The sequence below is a fragment of the Mobula birostris genome, chromosome 4 (assembly GCF_030028105.1).
Source record: "Mobula birostris isolate sMobBir1 chromosome 4, sMobBir1.hap1, whole genome shotgun sequence".
NCBI lineage: Eukaryota > Metazoa > Chordata > Chondrichthyes > Myliobatiformes > Myliobatidae > Mobula > Mobula birostris.
The window spans coordinates 11930169-11954388 of NC_092373.1; the positions used below are offsets into that span (position 1 = coordinate 11930169).

The 24220-nt window shown below is 44.8% G+C and overlaps 1 pseudogene; it reads left to right on the forward strand.

The window, feature by feature from the left end:
* The first annotated feature begins 2573 nt into the window (after nt 1-2573).
* On the forward strand, nt 2574-20336 carry LOC140196992 (extracellular calcium-sensing receptor-like; annotated as a pseudogene).
* Nucleotides 20337-24220: the final 3884 nt, after the last annotated feature.

A 24220-nucleotide genomic window follows, 5' to 3' on the forward strand; every position in this document is an offset into this window, starting at 1 on the left:
AGCTCTAACAAACGTGCCCGCGAGACTATTGGGCCCCGTCTTGTTAGCTGCAAGCCGTCCCTTTTGTACAGGTCACACCACACCCAGAAGAGATCTCCATGATTCAAGAACCCGAAGCCCTGCCGCCTGCATCAGATTCACATCTACGCACATCCCTGCGAAATCATCCTGTTTCTTGCCTTACTGGCGCGTGACACAGACGCCAGTCCAGAAATTACCAGCCTGGAGGTCATATCTCTTAGCCCTCTGCCGAACTGCCTAAATTCTCTCTTCAAGATCTCTTTGCTTTTCTTTCCTATGACATATGAGAATATGTGCCAAGCTATCTGGCTGTTCTCCCCGCCCTCCAAAATGTCGTGGACGCACCAAGATATCCCTGACCCTGGCATCTGGGGGGCAACATACTATCCGCGTATCCCGTACACGTCGACAGAATCTCCTGTCTGTCCCTCTGACTATTAAGCCTCCTAACACTATCGCTGCGCTCTTCTGTCCCTTTCCCTTCTGCACAATGGACCCAAGCTCAGTGCCAGTAACCCTGTCTCCATTGTATTCCGCTGGGAGGTCATCCCCCACAACAGTATCCAAAAAGGTGTATTGGTTAGTCAAAGGAATGACACGGGGGTGTTCTGCGCTAACTACCTGCTAACATTCCCATTCCTTCTCCTGATATTCACCGAGCTACCCGTCTCCGGGAGTGACTACTTCCCTGTAATTTTGATCGATGATCTCCTCACACTTCCGTATAATCCAAAGGCTATCCAGCTGCTGCACCAGATGTTCAAGCAGCTGCTCTAAATACAATTTACACAGCTGGAGTTCGCTGGGAGACTTTGGGTCCTAGGGCTCTAGCATCTTGCATCAATAACTAACAAGGGTCATTTAAATTACACTAAGTGACCCTCACTCAGTAAGAACAAAAAGGAAACTTAACAGAAATTCAACGGGATAACTTACCCAGAGCCAATGTTTCTTCCTAGTCGAAGCCCGATGCCTGAGACTCCCACTCTCCACATTGGTCCACTCCCAACAATTGCAGATCCGCTTGTACCTTCTGTACTTTCATTTAGTGCTTTCTGTGCTGCTCCTGCCGCTGATTGGACCGCCAGATGACACCGAACGCTCGCGAAGCTCTCCTGAAACGAGCGCTGCCGACCTGCGAGAATCCTCTTCTTGGAGCGCTGCTCCCGCCGCCCATTGAGCCGCCGGGAAAACTCTCCTTTTCAGCGACCGCCGCCGACCTGCGAGAAACCTGCTCCTTGTGCGGTGTTCCAGCCGCTGATTGAACCGCAGGAATGTTGCATTGTGCTTAGGTAGGATTCGGACTGGGTTACTGAAGGACTTCAATTTTCTTTATTTGAAGCCACTTCCTGTTTTCTTTGGCAGTGCTTTTGTGTCGTCCTGCTGAAAGACGGACTTCCTCGACAGCTTGAGCTTTCTGGCAGAAGATAGCAGGTTTTATCCAGGATTTTGACCCTTCACCTCCCCATCAATCCTGCCCAGATTTCCAGTCCCTGCTGCTGAAGAACCGTTCACATAGCATGATGCTACCCCCACCAGGTTTACAGCAGGGATGATATTATCTGGTTGATGTGCAGTATTAGATTTACGCGACACGGACCGTTTAATGTTGAGGCTAAAAAATTCCATTTTAACATCATACGACCATGAGCCCATTCACTTGTTTACAGTATCTTCTCAGTGAAACTTTGCAAAACCTTTACGACCAAAGATTTTTTTTTTATTTCAGTCAGGGCTTCTTCCTTTGCCACTCCTCCATAATTACACTTCTAGTGAAACGCCTTAGACATTGTGGAGCCATGAACGGCGTCTTAATTTGCAGCCGCCTAGTTCCGCAACTCGCTCAGAGTGATTGTTGGCGTCACAGTATCTTGCTTATGTTGCGACTACGTTTAGAGGGGAGCTGTGACCAATGTAGTGTGGCCGTGGTTTCATATTTGTTCCCCTTTCCTACAATGTACGGCACCGAGCTCTGAGGTATTTTTAGTAACTTTGATACGATGTTGTACCCATTCCTATTTTTGTGCTTCTCTATTATAATTTCCTTGATTTGTCTTGAGTGCTGTTTTGCCTTCATTTTGGTGTGGTCATTTGAAAATCTACCATACTGTTGGATCATACAGAGAGAGCGTGTATCTATTCAGATGATCTTCCAATTTTCTACTTCAACAAACTGGGTAAGTTGGTGAGGTAATACGTAACTTACACTCGAGGAAAGTTAACGTAGCAATTATAAAGGAGATGAATATTTTGTCTGCCTCCTAATTTGAGTTTTTCATTTTAAGTAAAATGTTAACAGGTTTTCGATTTTTTCTTTTGATTTGACATGATGCGCAATGTTTTACAGGCTAGCTCAAAATCCTTCTTTAATATATTTCAGATATAGGAAATCAGCCAGGAACCAGTGAACGTAATTGTGGGAGCTGAATATATTTTCAAGGATCTCTCTGTGTGGCGTTTTGTAATTGTCATATTTTGTGAACCGCTCTTCATAAACACACAATCCTATTTTCTGCAGCTTCCGGTTCAGACTTTTCCGTTTCGCAATAACGATGATCTTTGCAATTGAGGAGATTAATAAGGATCCGGAACTGCTTCCAAACGTTACGCTGGGTTACAGGATTTAGGATTCTTGTGGCATGCCTGATGTATCCTTAAAAGCAGCCTTTGAGTTTTTAAACAGCCTGGACGCAACAAATTCGACCTGTAGAAGAGGTCCCGTGGTTCCAGCTATCATCGGGGATTCTGGATTATCACAGACTTTAGGGATCGCGTCATTAATTGGTCCCTTTCGGATCCCTGTGGTAAGCCAGTTCATCAACTTCTATTGGCTTGCTGATACGTAACCTTGTGAACCAAGATCACATTTTCCGAAATAATCACTTGAACAACTATTGTATTTGCGCATTTCTGCCCGTCTGGTAGGAAATATAAATTAAGTAGTTATTTCTTTTTTTTAACTTCAGGTAGGGCGCTTTCCATGTTTTTTGATCAGAATGCGAATGAGAATCAGAATCAGGGTTAATGTCGTTGATTTATGTCAATAAATGTGTTGTTTTGTGACAACAGTACAGTGCAGTACATAAAAAACAAACTATAAATTACGATAAGATATACTTCAAATAAAGAGCAAAAACAGGTAGGTAATTTTCATGGGTTGGTTCATTGTCAGTTCAAAAGCCTGCTGGCTGTGGGGAAGCAGCTGTTCCTAAAAAGTCGAGTGTGTGTCAATGGGCGCCTCTACCTCCTCCCTCATAATAGTAATAAAACAAAAGCGTTTCCTTGGTGATTGGGGTCCTTTTTGATAAACGCTGCTTTTTGGAGGAGTGGACTTTTTGAAGATGTTCTCGATGCTGTGGAGGCTAGCAGCTATGATGGAGCTGGATGTTTATAAGGTTCTGCACCTCTTTCCGATCCCATGCAGTGGCTCCAGTTAGAATTCTCTCAATGGTAAATCTGTAGAAAACTCGATCGAGTTTTTCTGTGACATACCAATTCTAATCAAATCAATCATGGATGCAATATATAGCCATAACATAGATCGTGGTGTTTGTCATGACAACTGATTCCTTTAGTCATATATTGCTTCTGGAACAACCCATTCCACTGCGGATCCATTGATGAGGACTAGTGTGTAGTCCCCTGGCTTCCCTTCCTAAAGTCTACTAATCCGGTCCTTGGTCTTACTGACGATAAGTGCAATGCTCTTGTTGTGACACCACTCAACCAGCTAATTTCTTTCGTTCCTTTACACCTATTTTTTTTCTCCATCCGAGATTCTGCCAACATGAGATGTCGCATCGGCAGAATGATACATAACGTTGAAGCTATGGCTAGTTTAAACATTTATTTAGGGAATTAGACATGTCATTACTACAATGAGTGGTCATATCTCTGATTTCCTCTTTTACTAACGAGATGTTTCTGTGTGTGTTTGGGGGTGGTGGTGGTGGTGAAGAAACTGAAGCAAATATTTGGTGTCTCTAGATGTTACAAGCGCAAGCTTGTGGAAATGTATTATCGCTATTTACAATGAGAACCATACCCATAGAAAATGACTTTCGACCTCATTCATCTATACACACTCTCCCGCCCGGCAAGCTCGTCCCATTGGCCCGCCTTTAGCCTATAGACGTCTACAACTGTCTTATCCATGCACTTATACAAATCAGAGCACTGTTTCCGGCAACTCATTCCAAATACGCACCGCCCTTTGTGTGAAGAAGCCGTCCCTGGTGTTCCCTATAAATTTCTCATTCCTGAACTTAAACCTTTTCCCTTTTGTTTTTACCTTCCCTTGGAAAAATGACAGTGTGTTTTCAATCCTGTCTAAGCCATTCATGAACTTACACGCCCCTATCAGTAGAATGAAAAACAGAACAATCAGCCTCAAATGTCTGTGTTTGGATGTCACACATAATGTCAGGCTTGAATTAAGATGCTTGTAATGCGGTTAAAATGTTTTTTCCCCTCTTTTCAATAGTTTCAACTTTTCCATTTAGTATCAGAGTAGTTATACACTGTACAACCTACATTTCTTGCTCTTCGTAGACATACACGAAAACAGGAGCACCCAAAGCCCCCTCCACTTCCACGCACAAGCAGCAGCAAAGTATCAGTTCCCCTTCCCCTCCCCCATTCATTCCAGTCGGAAGCGTCAGCCCTCACCATCCACCAAGCAATCAATAGCAAAGCCCACGAAGAGAGATCATGATCTGCAGTCAAACAAAATCTAATTGTTCACTCCACAGTTCGACATGCTATAGGCCCTCTCTCTCTCTCTAACAATGGGCAAAGATGTGTCACCAAAGCAAGAAAGGAGAAAAAAGCAAATCAATTCACACAAAATACAAATGTAAATCTTTAGATTCTGGAAAATAAAAGAAACGGAAACCTCCAGAAAATCTCAGGAAGTGAAGCGGCTTCTGTGGGAAGAGAAGAACAGTCAACGCGCGCCATCCTCCCACCCCGTCTCCTCCGGCGTGATTTCAGTCTATTTCTGTCGCTTTATCCACCTTCAACAGCCTCTCAGTCCCATAAAATGTTGACAAAGAGCTACACACTCAGAACATTGACCTTTCCAATGTAGACTTAACCAGCGTTTTTTTACATCTCTGTCCTGAGTTACAAAAGTCGTTTCGATCCTGTGCGGGGAGACATGCTGGCTCGCTGGGCCATACAGTTACGTTGACCTCCAGCATTTTGTGTGAGTTGTTAGGATTTGCAGTATATGTAGATTTTCTCTTGTTTGTGATTTCAATACAGTTAGAATGTAGATATTAAATGCACAATTGTAATACGTCGATTATAAACTTGTTTCCCTCCAGGTTAGCTATGTCGCCACGTGTGCCTGCTTGAGTAACAGACGTGAATATCCCTCCTTCTTTAGAACGATCCCAAGCGATTACTTTCAGGTGAGGGCGTTGGCTCAACTCATTAAGTATTTCGGATGGACCTGGATTGGAACAATCAGGAGCGACGATGATTATGGTAATTTTGGGATGCAGGCTTTCAATGAGGCGGTGGACGAGATGGGCATTTGCATTGCTTTCTCTGAGGCTTTTAACATAACGTATCCAAGGGAGACATTACTTCAAACTATAGACATCATAAAAACATCTTCCACAAAGGTAATATTAGCTTTCCTTGCGCAAGCAGACATGAGCATATTACTACAAGAAGTTGTACAGCAGAATGTCACCGGTATACAATGGATAGGAAGCGAGGCTTGGATCACCACGCCGGTTCTAACCCCCGAGGAGAGTAAATTTTTTGTTGTCGGTGCAATTGCAATCGCGATCCGAAAAGTGCGATTGCAAGGGTTGAAAAAATTCCTAATGCACACTCACCCGTCTCTTTATCCCGGAAACCCTTTAGTGCAAGAGTTTTGGGAAAGAGCATTCAGTTGCAAGTTTAAGAATACAGCAAGTAACACAGTCGACTCCAGATCCGATTCGGGGCTTCCAGAATGCACAGAGAATGAAACTCTACTTACAGCGCACAACGAGTTCACTGATGTGTCTGAGTGCAGGGTGACCTACAACGTATATAATCGACCTATGCTATCGCCCACGCTCTCAATGATATGCTCAGCTGCCAAAACGGTAACGGACCATTTCCCAACAAGAGTTGTGGCAGTATTTCAAATTTCGATCCGTGGCAGGTAAGCACAAATAAGAATATTAAACGGGCACCTGGTACGATAAGGTAGACGCTGAAACTCATAATCTAAGTTGCTAAGGCCTTACACCTTGTTTTTCTGGGGTCACGGCAGCGTAGAAGTCAGCGTGACGCTATTGCAGCTCGAGGCTGAGAGCAGAATTCAATTCTGGCGCCACTTGCAAGGAGTCTGTACGTTCTTCGATGACTGTTCAGGGTTTCTCCGGGTGTTCCGGTTCACACTTACAATCCAGAGGCATATCTGTTAGTATGTTAATGGGCCATTGTAAATTGTCCTTTGCATAGGCTAGTGTTAAATATGCTGGTGGCGTGTCTCGTTCTACTAGAATGGCCAGTTCCGTGCCGTGTCTCTAAATAAAATCAAACCAATTTCCACTGCAGATGCTCTGCAACTGTAACACTTTATTCTGCACACTGTTACTGTTTTCAATTCACTAATGTGTTGTATTGATCCGTTTGGATAGCATGCAAACGAAGTTTTCAGTGTATCATATATGTGACAGCAATAAACCAATTTACCACTTAACCTCGTGTATAATGTTATTAAATAATGTTAATGGCACTATCAAAGGTAAGGATTTAATTGAACTGAACGAGTTTGTGAAACAGATCCCTGCATTTATAAAAATGATTTTGAAAAAAACAAAAATAGGACATTTCCTGCGTCCCCTCCCCAATTTTCCTATCATCCCTTACCTGGAACCAAATATCAGCTGGTGGCTCTTGTTCTGCATAGCACTTTATAATGCCTCCCTCTCCTCTATCCTTCAATCCAGATGAAAAATCTCCTCAGAAACGTCCTGCGAGTTCTTCCAGCCGTAGCTTCATTTTATTTTAACACTTAGTGAAATTGGTTGAAACATTTCTTGTTCATCGTGAACCTGCAGTTGAGACATTACTTCCCACCGCACTATGAATTTCTGATTCAGGTTCTACATTACATGAAAGCAGTAAACATCACGACAAAGACTGGAGAAAGGATCTATTTCGATAGCAATGGTGATCCGATCCCAATATATGACATCGTAAACTGGCAGCCGACAGACACCGGCGCTGTTCCTGTAACAGTGGGACAGTATGATGGAGTGGCGCCTGATGGACAGAAATTTATAATAGCGGAAGAGTCAATTGTATGGACGGGAGGACAACCCACGGTAAGGGGTGTGTGACAAGACCTTGGAAGTTACAGTAATATTTGTATTGAGTCGATCACTCTGACATGAGTTTAGATTATTAAAAAAAGTGTGTAATCACGAGAGCAGATTCAAAATGATAAAACAAAAGCTTTATATTTCTTCCTTGACAATAATCAAGAACAATTTAAAGCTTGAGGTGTGGAAGCAGAGACGTTCGTCTCCCCCCTCCCTCTGCCCTGTTGTTTCACTGTCAATGACAATTTGATTGTATTCCGTCCCAATTCTGATATTTGCCTTAATTCGCTCAACCTTACAAAGTTCAAAGTAAATCTATTATCAAATACGTACATGTCTCCACATAAAATCCCGAGATTGGTCTTCTTGCAGTCATTTTCAGTAGAACAAAGAAATACTTCAGAATCAATAAATGACGATACACAAAAATAACCCTCGCCAAAGAAGAACATTTTACAATGCAAAAAGAAATAATAATATTAATAATAAATCAGCATGTAAATAATATTAAGTGCATTATTGCTCCTTCATGCACCGAAGCTGAGCTCGTCAATGTAACTATTTTTTACTCCAACTCTTGATCCAGTTCTGACGCCTCCCACCACTTTCTCGATTTCTCTGCGCCCATCTCTGAAGACTATCTGCCCACCGACAGCTTTTTATAAACCTAGTGGTACCCGTGGTTATCTGGAATATTCTCCACTTACTGTCTCCTGTATGCATGTTATTTCATTTTCTCAGTTCCGTTCTCTCCGCCGCATCTGTACTCAGGATGCGTCTTTGTTTTCCAGGACATGTGAGTTGTCCTTTTTCAAAGACGGGGTTTTCTCTTCTTGCGGCGATGATGCTACCCGCGCCCGCATCTCCTCCATTTTCCAGACATTCACACTCACCCTATCTTCCCGGCGCATGACAGGGATAAAATTCGTTGTTTCCTCACCTACTAACCTATGAACCTCTGTATTTAAGTCATCATTCTCTGCACCTTCAGCAGTCTTCAACCGGATCCTATCCCCAACCACATCTTTACCTCACTTCCACTCTCCGCGTTCTGCAAAAGTCGCTCCCTTTGTGATTCCCTTTTCCATTCGTCCAGCCCGCTAATCGCCGTCCTGGCATATATTCCTACAAACGATAGATACGCAACACTTGCCCATTTATCTCGTCCGTTATATCCATTCCAGCCCTAAACAATTAATCCAGCTGAGTCAACACTTTACCTGCGAATCAGTTGGTGTCGTCTGTTGTATCGGGTTCTCCCGATGCCACCTCCTCTACGTTGGTGAGGTTATGTAAATTTGCCCATCTGGCAAAAGCGTATATTTTGTGCAGTTTGGATTACCTTCATCCCAGCCTACGTGAGTTCTCCTGGGAAGTATATGGTGGCGGTGGAAGTGTTTGCCATTTTAACGTCCAGCTATGCGCTGATATTCTGTATTTTTGCTCCGAAATGTTACATTATACTATTTAAGCGAGAACAAAACACGAAGAGACATGTATTGGGCAAAATGCCGTCCGGCAGGATTTAAGAATGAATAGGGAAGTAACTATGTTTTATGATTGTGTCTTCACTTTCTTAAATTTTCACTTTCTTCAATTTTGCTTTAATTTTGTAAGTCTCCCGTTATATCAAAGCAATATCCATTGGGATAGGCATATAGAATGTAGAACAGTACAGCTGAGGAATAGGTCCTTCGGCCCACGATGTTGTGCCGAACGAATTAAATTCGTTAGCAAATGGACAACTAAAGTAATCTATTCTGCCTGCACAATCCCTATATTTTCCATTTTCTATCTAAACATCTCTTCAAGTGTTCCAATGTTTCTGCCCCTACCACCAACACAGGGAACGCATTCCAGGCACCCAACAACCAGTGTAAAAAGTTTGTCACTCACATCTCCTTTCAAATGACCACCTCTAACTTTAAATCTATGCCCTCTGTCATTTCAACACTTGGAAATAGATATTTTCTATTCACTCAATCTATGTCCCTCATAAACTTATAAATATCTAACACATCTCGGCACAGCCTCCGCAGCTCCGGAGAAATAACCCAACGTTGTCCAAATTCTCATTACAACACAAGCCCTCTAAACCAAGCAACATCCTTGTAAACTCTTCTGCACACTCTCCAAATTTTCCACATCCTTTCGATAATATGGTGACCACAGTTGTATGTAACACCCCTGATGCAACCTAAGTAAAGTTTTATGAAGTTGCAAAAACTGGTACATTTTGCAGTTCTATTAGTATTTTGATTTTGTGTGGTTAACGTTCGGATGAGAATTGATTTATGGAGCAGAAGATCATATAAGCTGACCCTTTGTCCCGCGAAGTCTGCGCCAAACGTCATGCCGAATTGAAAGAATAAAACTTATCTATCTGCCTGCATATCATCCCTACCCCTCCATTCCACGGATGTTCCTGTGCCTGTTTAAATGCCTCTTAAACGACACTCTCATGACTGCTTCTAGCACCACCTCTTCTGCCACATTGTGTGAATCATATCACCCCGTGTGAAACAAAAACTGTCCGAAACAGCTTGAAACTTCCTTCCTCTCACCTTAATGCAATTGCCTTTAAACTTTGCCGTTTCTACTCAGGAGGGTTGGTGACGGGGTGGAATCTATCAGCAACTGGCGCTCCATGGAGAACAATCCATTTTTTCCATCTTTACAGTCTGAGTTAAGACCCAATGAGTGAAAGTTCTACTTAGCCTAGCTGAGATACTTGTGCCGTCATAACTCAACCCTCTCCTCGTCTGAAGCCTTGCCTCAAGCTTCGCTTCGATGGAAGCCTCGCCTCATCTGAAGCTTCAGACGAGTCGGGGCTTGAGACAAGGCTTCAGACGAGGCGAGGCTTAAGGCAAGGCGAGGCAAGGTTTCAGGCGCGGAAACAAAAGGCAGGGGAAGGGAAGGGATACAGACAGGGGGTATGGGCAGGAACAATCCAGCGGCCAGGGAGTGAATCCTGAGGGAATTGATGAGTCCAGCCGAAATGCGAATCAGCTGCCTCAACAGAAACCGGGGATAACCGGAAATCCTGGAATAAGGAACAGGACTGGACCGTGAACCGGAATGAGGATTTCACGGACTGGACCATGACAAGTTCAGTATAACTAAATACCCGAGAGAAGCGGCACAGAATCAAGGAGGCAGTACCTGTCCGAAACGAAGTATTATTTCCATCCATTCCTGCGTCAAGCTGCCTTTTTATTAATCTCATAGAGTTGCTTGGTTCAAAAATGTTAATAAAACTCGAATATTATCAATAAGAATTGCATTGACCAACATTAACAGAAAACAAAACTATCTGCCAGTTAGCCAGTGACAAATCAACAGAGAGGGAGTGCGTAAAAAAAGCGACTTTTTCAATCAGGTCCGAGGTTAAAATTTCCCAATACCAAATCAAATATAGTATCTTCACTGATAGGTTTATACACATATTGTGTCAAGAAACCTTCCTGAACACATCTAAAAAAACTGCATCCAATCTAAACTCCTTGCTGCAGGGAGATGCCAATCAATGTCCCTGTAATGGACAGCATATCATTGCTGCAAGTACTAATACACGCTCTATGCTCATCCGCTTTGTTCACAATACACGTGCGTTAAAATTGACACATCTCAAACCGACCGTCTGAGCGTGTCTTTTCTCTATCACCAGCCTATCCTCCCTCTCACACTGTCTCCAAGCATTCTCTATTTGTGAACCAACCGCATCTTCCCAAGTCTCTTCAGTTCGGTTCCCACTCCCAACAATTCAAGTTTAAACTCTCCTCAGTAGCCTGCGGAAACCTCCCTGTCAGTCTATTGGTCCCCCTGGCATTCAAATACAAGACGTGCTTTTTTGTACAGGTCCCACCTGCCCCAAAATACGTCCTAATGATCTAGAAATCCGATTCCAGCGCTCTGCACCAATCCCTCAGCCAGGCATTTAGCCTCCACCTCATTCTATTCCTATACTCATTGACACGTAGCACAGGCAGTAATCCAGTCATTACTATCTTTGCGGTCGTGCTTGTCAACTTCCTCCGTAACTGCCTGTAGTCTGTTTTCAGGACCTCTTCCATTTTCCTACCCATGTTATGGTTACCAATCTGTACCACGATCTCTGCCAGTTCTCCCTCCCATTGCAGGATATTGTAGATGCAATCTGAAACAGCCCGGACCCTGGCACTTGGGAGGCAAACAACCATCCGAGTTTCCTTCATGCGTACACAGAAACGCCTGTCTGACCCCCTAATGATAGAGTCCCCTATGACTACTGACTTCCAATTGCTTTCCTTAACCGCTGAACCACAGGTCCGGACACTGTGCCAGATGCACGGCCACTTTTAAACCCCCAGCTAGGCTCCACCCGAACAGTCCTGAAACAGGAGTACTTATTGTTCAGGGGCACAGCCACAGGGGTACTGTCTAGTCCCTGACTCTTCCCCTTCCCCCTTCTGACTGTTACCTACTTGTCTGTCTCCCGTGGCCCCGGTGTGACCACCTGCCTATAACTCTTTTTCTATCACCTCCTCGCTCTCCCTGACCAGACGAAGGTCATCGAGCTGCAACGCCAGTTCCCTAACGCGGTCCCTTAGGAGCTGCAGCTCGATACACCGAGTGCAGATATAGCCGTCCGGGAGGATGGGATACGGCAGGATTTCTCACATAAAACACCGAGCACAGAGCACCGGCTTCACACACATACGTCCTTTCCGCTATTAACACAAGTGTCACCTCGCCTCGCCTCATCCCGTAACGCCTAAGCCCGCTGAGCCAAAGCCCTATCTCTCTGCTGCCATCGCACTCCGCTGCCCGCTGTATATGGCGGTCTTATTTTTAAACTTTTCCCGCTCTACTGTATCATGTCACGCGCCTGGACATCTTGCTTCTCTTTACCCCAAGTAGTTAAATACTTTCTCTCCGAAAGTCCTTACCGGTCCCACTCGCAGCCTTCTTGCTTCGAATCTAAAACCACTGAAGATTTCTTGCCTTTTTTAACTTTTCCCGCTCTGCTGGCTGACGTCACGCGCCTGCGCAGTTTTGCCTCTATTTACCTCAAGTAGTAAAATGCGTTCTCTCCGAAAAGCCTCAGCCTTTTTCTTCCCAACCATCCACGAAAACAGAGGCGTGGCCCCAAAGAATGAATGACAGCTATATTAAAGAACCCCAAAGATCCCGCCCAGTCTCCTACCTCCCACGCGTAAACAGCAGCGAAACAACAGTCCCCGTTCCTCCACCAGAGAAAAGAACACCAGCATCCACCACCGAGAACTCAAGAGTGCAGAAAATCATCAGCAAAGCACAGACTTTCAGTCGCCCAAAGACAACTCATTTACCTGGTATTCGACGTACCGCAGACTCTCTCTCTCCCCAGTAAGGGAGAAAGAGGTGTCTCCGTCTTAACCTTATTGCCTTCTCAGATATCTACTGTACATAATAAAGTGGCTAACAAGTGTATGTTCCTGTTCTTCTGCTGCTGTAGCCCATTCACCTCAAGGCTTGACGTGTTGTGCGTTCAGAAATGGTTTTTTTCCAAACCACTGTTGTAAAACGTGGTTATTTGAGTTACTGTCGCCTTCCTGTCAGCTTGAACCAGTCTAATCTGACCTCTCTGAGTTCAAAGGCGTCTGCTAACTTCTTCAGTATTGATTTCTCAGAATCAGAATCAGAAACAGGTTTATGATCAATGCCATGTGTTGTGAAATTTGTTAAACTAGCATTTTCAGTAGTTCAATGCATTAGATTATGAAAACACTAGGTCCTCTTTTTTGTTATTTAGAAATGCATACATGTATTAAATGATAGAATGTTTCTCCGGAGTGATATCACAGAAAACAGGACAAACGAAATACTAGCATTTACAGAACCACATAATTATAACATATAGTTACAGCAATGCAAAGCAATACCATAATTTGATGAAGAACAAACCATGGGCACGGTAAATAAAGTCTCAAAAGTCCCCGAGTCGATTGACTCCCGAGTCCCCGATAGCAGGCGGCAAAAGGCAGAAACTCCCTGCCATAAACCTCCAGGCACAGTCAACTTGCCGATGCCTTGTAAGCAGCCGACCACAGCCGACACTGAGTCCATCCTTCTGAAAACTTCGAGCCTCCGAACAGCCTCTCCGATACAGCCTCCCGAGCGCCATCCTCTGCCGAGAGCCTTCGACCTCGCTCGGACCGCTGAAACTCGCAAAGCCGAGGATTTCGGGGCCTTCTGCTCCGGAGATTCCAGTTACCACACAGAAGCAGCGGCAGCGAAGCGGGCATTTCAGAAGTTTTCCAGATGTTTCTCCGTACTCTCACGTCCGTCCCCTACTTGACAGATAACAGACATCTCCACCGAAGTGGCCGCGCGCGCTGCCGTCGCGCCGCCATCTTCTCCTCCTCCTTCTATATTAAAAAATATAGAAGAAGAATCATAATAAATAAACAAACAAACAAATAAATAAATAAATAAATCGATGACAGTATATGTATTCTGAATAGATTAAAATCATTGAAAAACAAATAATTTAGATTAAAAGGTAAGGTATTGTTCACGGTTTCAATGCACATTTTGGAATTGAATGTCGGGGGGAAGAAGCTGTTCCTGAATCGCTGACTGTCTGTCTTTAGGCTTCTCTACTTCCTACGCGATGGTAACAATGAGAAAAGGGAGCTGAGAGCCCTTAAAAATGGGCGTTGCTTTTCGGAGATACAGCTCCCTGAATATGTCCTGTGTACTTTGTAGGCTCTTACCTAAGATGGAGCAGACTAAATTTACGATTCTCTGCAGCTTCTTTCGGTCCTGAGCAGTAACCCCACGCTTCCCTCTCCCCCATACCAGTCAGTGATGCAGCCTCTTTTAATGCTCTCGACGGTACACCTATAGAAGTTTTTGAGTGTTTTTGTTCACATACCAAATCCCTTCAAACTCCTAATGAGGTATTGTCGTTGTTTTGCCTTCTTTATAGCTGCATCGAAATGTTGGGACCAGATTAGCTCCTCAGAGATCTTCACATCCAGGAATTTGAAACTGCAAGCAGAGGTTGTAGGCAAGGTTTCAGGCAGACGTTGCAGGCAAGGTTTCAGGCAGAAGTTTGTGAAGGGAAGGGAAGGGAACAGTCCAGCCTCAGGTAAACGGCAAAGACGGCCTGGCTTACCCAACGGACCAGGACCCAACAGGACCAGGTCAAGGAACTGGGAACTAGGAGCCTGGGCTTGGAATCCGAGCCGGAGACTGGACAAGGAACACGAACCTGTGTCTTGGTTGGGAGTCGGACCCTACATCTTGACTCAGAACCGGATTCCGGGTCTAGGCTAGGACTTAGGACTACGATCTTCGCAAGGACAAGACCTGGCTACAGAACAGGAAGTGTAACTCCTGCACAGGATGAGGCACATGGACAGGACGAAAACACAAAGCCTTGACTTGGACAAGACGAGGTTCACGGACGTGGCTTGAACAGGACGAGGGAACCCCACCATAGGACGAGAGAACCCCAGCACAGTGCTAGGCGAGGCACATGGACAGGACGAAAACACAAAGCCTTGACTTGCTCGAGGGAGACAGGAACGCAGAACACAGAGCTTTGGTCTTGAGAGACAGGAACACGGAACACAGAGCCGGGACCCCTCCTTGGGACAGGAATTGGGATCAGGGCTTTACACAGAGTCAGGACCCCTGCCAGGGAGCAGGACGTAGGGCCGGTACTCGTACGCAGAACACAGAGAGGCAGTTTCATGCACAAGGTAGCGACAAATGGCTGGACCTACTTAGCGACGGCTTGAACACAGAGACAGTTCTAAACAACGATAAACAGTTCCTTATCTAGAATCTACCAGCAAAATATATGAAATTGAGTTGGGAATAATCCAGACATGAAACTACTTCCTTGATCAGACTGGATTTTTTTCGGCATTCCAAATAAAGTAAAGAACCTTATCAGAGCCTTCGTAACAATGTTGGCTTTTATATTCCTAAGAGGTGTTGTTTCAGGAAACCTAGATGCTGTACGCATCATGGTCAGCAAATACTGATGTCCAGCTTTAGGTTTTGTCAATGGGCCAACACAAATTATAATAACTTTAGAAAACGGTATAGGTTGCAATGGGGTCACTGGGTTGACTCTGTCCGCCAGAGAAAGCAGGATCTCCCAGTGGCCACACATTTTATTTCCACGTCCCATTTCCATTCTGATATGTCTATCCACGGCCTCCTCTACTGTAAAGATGAAGCCACACTCAGGTTGGAGGAACAACACCTTATATTCCGTCTGGGTAGCCTCCAACCTGATGGCATGAATATTGACTTCTCAAACTTCCGCTAATGCCCCACCTCCCCCTCGTAACCCATCCGTTATTTATTTATATACACACACATTGTTTTTATCTCTCTCCCTTTTCTCCCTCTGTCCCTCTCACATACCCCTTGCCCATCCTCTGGGCTTCCCCCCCCCCTTTTTATTTCTCTCTAGGCCTCTTGTCCAATGATTCTCTCGTATCACTTTTGCCAATCAACTGTCCAGCTCTTGGTTCCATCCCTCCTCCTCCTGTCTTCTCCTATCATTTCGGATTTCCCCCTCCCCCTCCTACTTTGAAATCTCTTACTAGCTCTTCTTTCAGTTAGCCCTGATGAAGGGTCTGGGCCCGAAACGTCGGCTGTACCTCTTCCAATAGATGCTGCCTGGCCTGCTGCGTTCAGAGGGTCCAGTGAGATGGAGGAACTCAGCGAAATACATATTAGTAGGGAAGTGGTGTTAGGTAAACTGAAGGGATTGAAGGCAGATAAATCCCCAGGGCCAGATGATCTGCATCCTAGAGTGCTTAAGGAAGTAGCACGAGAAATAGTGGATGCATTAGTGATAATTTTTCAAAACTCGTTAGATTCTGGACTAGTTCCTGAGGATTGGAGGGTGGCTAATGTAACCCCACTTTTTAAAAAAGGAGGGAGAGAGAAATCGGGGAATTATAGACCGGTTAGCCTAACGTCGGTGGTGGGGAAACTGCTGGAGTCAGTTATCAAAGATGTGATAACAGCACATTTGGAAAGCGGTGAAATCATCGGACAAAGTCAGCATGGATTTCTGAAAGGAAAATCATGTCTGACGAATCTCATAGAATTTTTTGGGGATGTAACTAGTAGAGTGGATAGGGGAGAACCAGTGGATGTGGTATATTTGGATTTTCAAAAGGCTTTTGACAAGGTCGCACACAGGAGATTCGTGTGCAAGCTTAAAGCACACGGTATTGGGGATAAGGTATTGATGTGGATGGAGAATTGGTTAGCAGACAGGAAGCAAAGAGTAGGAATAAACGGGACCTTTTCAGAATGGCAGGCGGTGACTAGTGGGGTACCGCAAGGCTCAGTGCTGGTACCCCAGTTGTTTACAATATATATTACTGACTTTGATGAGGGAATTAAATGCAGCATCTCCAAGTTTGCGGATGACACGAAGCTGGGTGGCAGTGTTAGCTGTGAGGAGGATGCTAAGCGGATGCAGAGTGACTTGGATAGGTTGGGTGAGCGGGTAAATTCATGGCAGATGCAATTTAATGTGGATAAATGTGAAGTTATCCACTTTGGTGGCAAAAATAGGAAAACAGATTATTATCTGAATGGTGGCCGATTAGGAAAAGGGGAGGTGCAACGAGACCTGGGTGTCATTATACACCAGTCATTGAAAGTGGGCATGCAGGTACAGCAGGCGGTGAAAAAGGCGAATGGTATGCTGGCATTTATAGCGAGAGGATTCGAGTACATGAGCAGGGAAGTACTACTACAGTTGTACAAGGCCTTGGTGAGACCACACCTGGAGTATTGTCTGCAGTTTTGGTCCCCTAATCTGAGGAAAGACGTCCTTGCCATAGAGGGAGTACAAAGAAGGTTCACCAGATTGATTCCTGGGATGGTAGGACTTTCATATGAAGAAAGACTGGATGAACTGAGCTTGTACTCGTTGGAATTTAGAAGATTGAGGGGAGATCTGATTGAAACGTATAAAATCCTAAAGGGATTGGACAGGCTAGATGCAGGAAGATTGTTCCCGATGTTGGGGAAGTCCAGAACAAGGGGTCAGAGTTTGAGGATAAAGGGGAAACCTTTTAGGACCGAGATTAGGAAAAACTTCTTCACACAGAGAGTGGTGAATCTGTGGAATTCTCTGCCACAGGAAACAGTTGAGGCCAGTTCATTGGCTATATTTAAGAGGGAGTTAGATATGGCCCTTGTGGCTACGGGGATCAGGGGGTATGGAGGGAAGGCTGGGGCGGGGTTCTGAGTTGCATGAGCAGCCATGATCATAATAAATGGCGGTACAGGCTCGATGGGCCGAATGGCCTACTCCTGCACCTATTGTCTATGTTTCTATGTTTTTATGTTCACCAGCAACTTTTATGTGTGTTGCTTGAAATTCAAGCATCTGCAGATTTCCTCGTTTTTGGACTGACTTGATTAGGTTTAGCCACAACCTGGGAAGTGTGAAAAGTCAGGCAAAACGTCGCCAATGTTTCATAACGTTGTTCACAGTTCTCTGTTCTATCCTTTTCCATGATAATGCTAAAGACCATGGAGCGGTTGTCACTGTCCCCAAGATGCTCACCTACTGAAAGATCTGTGACCCGACGCGGTTCGTTACCTAATACTAGATCTGGTATGGCATTCCCCCTAGTCGACCTGTCAACATACTCTGCCCCTTCTAAACAGCTGGAACTAATCAGGTGCCAATCAATATCAGGGAAGTTTAAGTTACCCATGATAACAACCCGATTATTTTTGTGCCTTTCCAAACCTGCCTCCCAACCTGCTCCTGGGTATCTCGGTTGCTACCAGGGGGCATATAGAATAATCCCAATAGAGTAAATGCTCCCTTCTTGTTCCTGACTTCCACGCATGCTGACTCAAAAGAGGATCCTGCGACATTATCCACCCTTTCTGTAGCTGTGAGAGTCAGTTGAGTGATATTGGCCTTTTCTCCTTGGAGCGACGGAGGATGTGAGGTAACCTGATAGAGATGTATAAGATGATGAAAGGCATCGATCGTGTGGATAACAATAGACTTTTCCCTGGGCTGAAATGCCCAACACGAGGGAGCAGAGTTGTAATGAGCTTGGAAGTAGATATAAGGTGGATGTTTGAGGTAAGTTGTTTCACACAGAGAATGGTGGATGCGTGGAATGCACTGCCAGTGAAGGTTGTAGTGGCGGATACAACACGATGTCTTAAGAGCCTCTTATTTACGTACATGGATCTTAGAACAGTAAAGGGCTATAGGGTACGGTAATTCTAGGCAGATTCTGGAGTATGTCGCATGGCTGGTACAAGACTGTGGGCCGAAGGCCAACACTGTTCCGTATATTTTCTATGTTTCAATGTTTCTATGAATTTTGAATCTCTGGAAATATTTAATATGTTCATCGGCCATTTATTTGGTCTCCATTACTCCGTCTCTAGTATGATTTTCCAGTGATCCAATGTCTGCTCTCGCCTCTCGTTAACACTAAATGCGTTTGAACATATTTTCGGTAGAGTCTATATTATTATTGGATAGCTTATCTTCGTATTCCATCCTTTCCTTCTTTATGACATTTTTATTTGCTTTAGCATCACACCAGATTTTTGCTCTATTATATGCCCTTACTTTGTCTTTTATGCTGGCTTTCACTTCTCTTGTCAGCTACGGTTGTAACATTCTGCCTTTTAGAATAGTTCTTCCTCTTTCGCATGTAGTCCTGTGCTTTTCAAATTGCTCTCAGAAATTCCGTTCATTGTTGCTCTGCTTTCATCGCTCTCAGTGTTCTTTTCCAATCAATTTCGGCCAGCTCATTTCTCATGCCGCTGTCATTCCATTTCCTCATTGTTTTTATGTCAGATCTGACTTCAGCTTCACTTTTTCAAATTGTGATCACTTTTCCTAAGTATTCTTTCTTCTTAAGCTTTCGATCAATGGCAATTCATTGTGCAACATCTAATCCAGAATACCTGTTTCAGTAGTGGTCTGTGACGCGAACTACTCAGAATGCCACCTCGGAGGCATTCTAGAAACTCTCGCTCTTTGAATCCAGCACTAATCTGATTTTCCAAACCGCATAGTCAAGTCCCTATGACTGATGTCACATTACCCATTTGGCATGCAAAACAATATCGTTTTGCTCAGCGTAACTCGAAGGTCGCAGGCTGTAAGTTACCGAGGAATAAATTGCTTTCTGCATTGTAGAACATAGAAGCTGGAATACAATTAATTGGAAGTGGTATTTATACTATTTCACGGAGTTAAATTGGTTTATTCTTGTCACATGATCCCTGGCACAGTGAAAATATTTGATTTGTGTGCCATCCATATAGTGTCATGGTCCGGTCCGTGAAATCCGCTTTCCGGTTCACGGTCCGGTCCAACGTTCCCTATTCCAAGTTTTCCGGTCTTCCTTAGTTTCTGTTGAGGCCGCTGATTCTCGTTTGGGCTGACTTCATAAATAGCTTCAGGATTCAGCCTCTGGCTGCTGGATTGTTCCCTTCCCTTCCCTTCTTCTGTATCCCTGACAGTTGCCACGGCAAGTTACCTCGGCAGTTATCACGGCAGGTTCCCTCAGCGGTTACCACGGCAGGTTCCCTCAGCGGTTACCAGGGCAGGTTCCCTCGGCAGTGACCAGGGCAGGTTCCCTCGGCGGTTATCACGCCAGGTTCCCTCGGCGGTTACCACGGCAAGTTACCTTGGCAGCCACCCCGGCCCTGCGTTATAAAAAGGGTCCGGCCCTGCGTCCTCAAAAGCATACCGGCACTGCGTTCAAGAAAGGAGCCCGGCCCTGCGTCCTGGAAAGTATCCTGGCCTTGTGTCCTAGAAGGTTTCCGGTGGCTCCGAGCCCCAAGAAGGAGTCCCAGCTCCAAGCCCCAAGAAGGAGTCCGGGCTCTGAGCCCGCCAAGTACCCAAGAGCCAGCCATGCCCAGTCCAAGTACCCAAAAGCCAGCCAAGCCCAATCAAAGTACCCAAGAGCCCAGCTCAGTGCTTAAGAGCTGAGCCAAGCTGGGTCCTGGAGGCATGTCCCGTCCAGGAGTACCTCGTACAGTCCAAGAATCAACAGCCGAGCCCAGTCGAATCAGGAGTTCCTCGCACAGCCCAGTGCTGGAGTTCCTCGTCCTGTGCTGGGGAATTCATCGTCCCGTCCTGGAGTCTCTCGTCACACCCAAGAACCTCTCCTTGTCCAAGCCACGTCTTAGAACTTTGAAGCATTTAGGGCCTTGAAAAATGCAGTAGAACAGAGGGATCTAGGAATAATGGTGCATAGTTCCTGAAGATGGAATCTCATGTCTGTAGGGTGCTGAAGAAAGCTTTTGGTATGCTGGCCTTTATAATTCAAAGCATTAAGTGTAAGAGTTGGGATGTAGTGTTGAATTTGTATAAGGCATTGGTAAGGCCAAATTTGGAGTATTGTGTACAGTTCTGGTCACCGAATTATAGGAAAGATGTCAATAAAATTGAGAGAGTACAGAAGAGATTTACTGGAATGTTGCTGTGGTTTCATCTCTTAAGTTACAGAGAAAGGTCGAACACGTTAGGTCTTTATTCCTTAGAGGGTAGAAGGTTGAGGGGGGACTTGATAGAGGTAATTAAAATTATGAGGGAGATAGATGGAGTTGACGTGGATAGGCTTTTTCCATTGAGAGTGGGGGAGATTCAAGCAAGAGGACATGAGTTGAGAGTTAAAGGGCAAAAGTTTAGGGGTAACATGAGGGGGAGCTTCTTTACTCAGAGAGTGGGAGCTGTGTGGAACTAGCTTCCAGCAGAAGAGGTTAAGGCAGGTTCGATGTTGTCATTTAAAGTTCAATTGGATAGATATATGAACAGGAAAGGAATGGAGGGTTATGGGCTGAGTGCAGGTCAGTGGGACTAGGTGAGAGTCGGAGTTTGGCACAGAATAGAAAGGCCGAGATAGCCTGTTTCCCTGCTGTAATTATTATATGGTTATATCCGACAGTTTATATTTCTCCCAACAGCAACCAGTGAGCTGTGATTCCTGTGTCAAATGGGGCTGCTCTGTCTTTTCTCAATTCAATGTAAAGCTCCATCTGTTTGTAGCATAGACCACTGCTGACCTTTAAAGACAAAATGCGATCAGGCCCAGCTTTCTTGGGGCTGACGCAGATGCTGTGCTTCGTCCATTAATTCTTCTCTTAGGCATTTATGCATAGACAGTGTGTGGACATTAAAGCAACAATCAAAACGCAGGAGGAACTTAGAAAATCAAGCAGCATCTGCATGGTGAAGTGATCAGTCCACGTTTCATTTTGAGATATTCATTGAAATTTAAAGATAGAGTACATTGGCAAACATGAAGAGATATGGGGAATGAGTGGAGTAATAATTGGCAAGTGATGGGAGAATTCCGGTGAGGAGGGAGTGTCAGGCAGAAGGCAGTGTGAATAGTGACAGAGGCTAGGAGGTGATAGATGGATATTGGCAAGGGGCGGCACAGGCGATTGGGAAAGTAGCGTGGGAATACTTACAGAGGCTGGGGGTGATAGGAGGATCGAAGAGACTAGGCGTGATCGTCATATGGGGAAGGCGATAGTGGAAATATTGACAGACACTGGGAAGTGATAGTTGGATCCTGGTTAAAAGAGAGGGCTATCTGCAGATGAGTGGGGTAAGTTGGAAGACTGTGGATAGTGACAAAGGCCGGGAGGTTGATAGCACGGTCCAGGTGAAATAGACCTAATTGACAGACGTCATAGGAATGAGTGGGAATCAGCGTCGGGAGGTGGTTGGCGGATCCAGATGAGAGGAAGTAGTAATAGATAGATGGGGGAAAGGAAGAATCCGGTAAGTTTTCAAACTAAAAAGTCAAAGAAAATCACCCATAGTTACGCTGCGCGCCGCGCTCATACACCAACTCCGATGCCTTTGATTCCTCTGAACTCAATTCGGGTCCTGTGATACGCCAACCGGCTCTGCCAACGCACTTCCAGTAAGATGGCGACACGTTCAGATTCAGTGACCCATCGGGACCCATCAAAGTTTCCCTTCTCTTTGTTAGATGTGTTTGTTTACGAGCACAAGACAGAGCTGTTTTCCAAGTGTTTCAGGTGCTGTGAATCTACAACTTAACTAAGCTTCTCTTTGATTGGAGGAACTGGCTGAGATGTCCATGTTGTCGGCTGAGTTGGCCGGCGCAGTGAGACTGGAGCCTGCCGGTGAGACAACGGAGCCGCACTGGGTACGGAGGAAATTGCCTCTGTCCAAGCCATGTTGCTGCCTGCCATAGGAAGGCATGAAGGCATTGGAGTTGGTGCACGAAGATGGCAGGCAGTGCAACCGTGCGTGATTATCCTGGACATTTCTTTTGTGATCGCAAATCCTTTTAAATATTGATAATTTAATATGTCGCAGGTCTGTTTCCATGCTCTGTTAGCGTGGGTGCTGGCGGCTTCGGTTGTAGCAAGGACTAAGCCACAAGCCACAGGCTTACTTTCTGGTTCAGCGTTGGAGAGAGACGCCGGAACAATGTACTGTGGTGACCAAGTTCTATTGCTGATTATCCTCTCGCGATTTTGCTGTCCTCAGGTGTTCGATTTGTGGAAAGAAAGTTTAGAGTGCAGTGGGTATGCATTGCCGATGATCTGTACAATCAACTTGCGGCACATGCCTCTCATGATCGAGGACTAGATAAGTGGAGTACATAAGAATTAGGAGCAGGGGTAGGCCATCTGCCCCGACTGTCCTGCTCAACCATTCAATAAGATCATGTCTGATCTAGCCATGCACTTTCTCCATATACCCGTCTTTTCCCCATAATCTTAATGCCCCTATTTTAAATGTGCTGTGAATGCTTTGCAACTTGTTCCCAGAGGAAAGCTGTCTCATTCGGTATTCCTGTATGAATGAATGATAATTAAATTTGAATTTGATTTGATTTGATTTGAATCGGAATAGAGGCATATGTGATAGGTGGATCAATAAACGGTTATAGACGTTCAATCTTACGTTTCGGTACTGCATGGTGCATTACAGCTCTGTGGGAAGCATGCGTATATTGTCCATCGTTCCCTATGTAATACAGCAGGAAATATATAATTAAAGTGAATTCCCTAAAAATTTTCTCCACAGACGTGCCATTCAGTGCATTTCTGTGGAACAGAGGTTACTCTTCCCAAAGGTATTCTGACGGTTTAACCGATTCAACAATCGATCGCCCTCTTTAACGCGGATCATTGTTTTTCTGTACAAAATTATACCATCCGCTGAGCAGGCGAAGAAGTTAACCAAGCAATGGAGTTATTATGATATTAATGAACAGCAGTTATTAGCTGTACGTAACTGGCTATTGCACTTATTCAAAAACAAAAATATCGACACGGCTAGATTCATGTTTCATTATTTGCGACCGTATAGCGTGACACAGTTTCTGTGTCTTTGTCTCAAATTAGATTAAACCGTGAATTTATTCCCTCCTGAACATCATTTCTTTAATCATGGGAAACAGCATTGATCGCCCAAGCATGAGCTCCAATATAAAACTGCGTGCTGCTTTGTCAGCAGGAGTCGGAGCGAAAGCGATTATGTGCTGTGTAGTGCTTTGGGGGTTATTGCTACCTGCTGCAGTGTCAACTAGCAGTCTGATATGTAAACGTAGAGAAATGTTTGATTTGTTTAGCTTATCGAAAGAAGGAGACATAGATATCGGCGGGATTTTTGGTCTGCATTCCCGTACAGAGAAATCGGAACTTTCATTTGAAATCAGACCGAGAGCTGTGAAATGTGAAAGGTCGGCTTAATGATCCGAGTTATGGGTCTTTTATTTTCTCCGTAACTTAAAACAGATTTGATTTTCTGTCTTTCTGTGTTCTAATGAGGAAATTTCCACCTGCCATCATAACCTGGATTCTCTTTCTTGTCT